The sequence below is a fragment of the Malania oleifera genome, chromosome 11 (assembly GCF_029873635.1).
Source record: "Malania oleifera isolate guangnan ecotype guangnan chromosome 11, ASM2987363v1, whole genome shotgun sequence".
Classification (NCBI taxonomy): domain Eukaryota; kingdom Viridiplantae; phylum Streptophyta; class Magnoliopsida; order Santalales; family Ximeniaceae; genus Malania; species Malania oleifera.
Window position 1 is genome coordinate 85,622,838 of NC_080427.1, and position 1,142 is coordinate 85,623,979.

General features: G+C 40.6%; 1 non-coding gene across 1 annotated transcript; it reads right to left on the bottom strand.

The window, feature by feature from the left end:
* Positions 1 to 391: 391 nt before the first annotated feature.
* LOC131143533 (small nucleolar RNA R71) lies at positions 392 to 498 on the bottom strand. Its single transcript, XR_009133521.1, has one exon. It is a non-coding gene; the product is annotated as a small nucleolar RNA R71 (small nucleolar RNA).
* Between the last annotated feature and the right edge of the window lie 644 nt (positions 499 to 1,142).

The following is a 1,142-nucleotide window of genomic DNA, read 5'->3' on the forward strand; positions in this document are numbered from 1 at the left end:
GGAGAATGGACAAGATAATGCGCAGTCACGCACCCTAAAGGATTATGTACGGCCAATTGTGAATGACAACTATTCAGGTATCAAACGCCAGCCCATTAGTGCCAACAATTTTGAGCTCAAACCTATATTGATCAATATGGTGCAACAGGCCCAATTCAGTGGATCCCCACTTGATGATCCCAATATCCATCTGGCGATATTTCTAGAGATTTGTGACACTGTGAAGATCAATGGTTCTACTGAAGACACCATTAGACTGAGATTGTTCCCTTTTTCTTTGAGGGACAAAGCAAGAGGTTGGCTACAGTCTCTACAACATGGGAGTATTACTAGTTGGCATGACATAGGTGAAAAATTTTTGACTAAATTCTTTCCACCTGCAAAAGCGGCTCAACTCATGAGTGAGATTGGTCAATTCAAGCAACATGATTTTGAATCACTCTATGAAGCTTGGGAAAGGTATGAGGATTTGATTCAACGCTGCCCACAACATGGATTCCTGGATTGGTTGCAAATTCAGATGTTCTATAATGGGTTAAATGGGCAAACTCGAACTTTAGTTAATGCTGCATCTTAGGGAACTTTGACGTCAAAGACACCTGAAGGTGCTACTGCTCTTTTGGAAGAAATGGCCTCAAATAACTATCAATGGCCAACTGAAAGAACTATGACTAAGAAAGTTGTTGGAATTCATGAATTGGAGCGGTTTGCTGCACTTCCAGCTCAAGTTGCTTCTCTGTCTCATCAGATTTCAGCTTTGACCACCCAGAGGATACACAAAGTGCAGAATATGTGGTAGCTATGAGTAGGACAGATCCGAGCAATGAAGCAAGTCATGAACACGTTCAATACATCAACAATTAGAACTACAACTATAGGGGTAATCCAGTGCCACAATATTACCATCCACGACTTCGAAATCATGAGAATTTGTCTTATGGAAATACAAGAAATGTGCTGCAACCTCCTGCAGGATTTGATAATAATCAATTTGAGAAGATGTCACTTGAGGATGGCATGATATCATATGTTGAGGAAACAAAAGCAAGGTTTAAAAAGACAAATGCATGGCTGGATAACATTAAGACTCATTGTAACAACATGGGAGCTGCCATGAAGAATCTTGAAAGGCAAATCGGGCA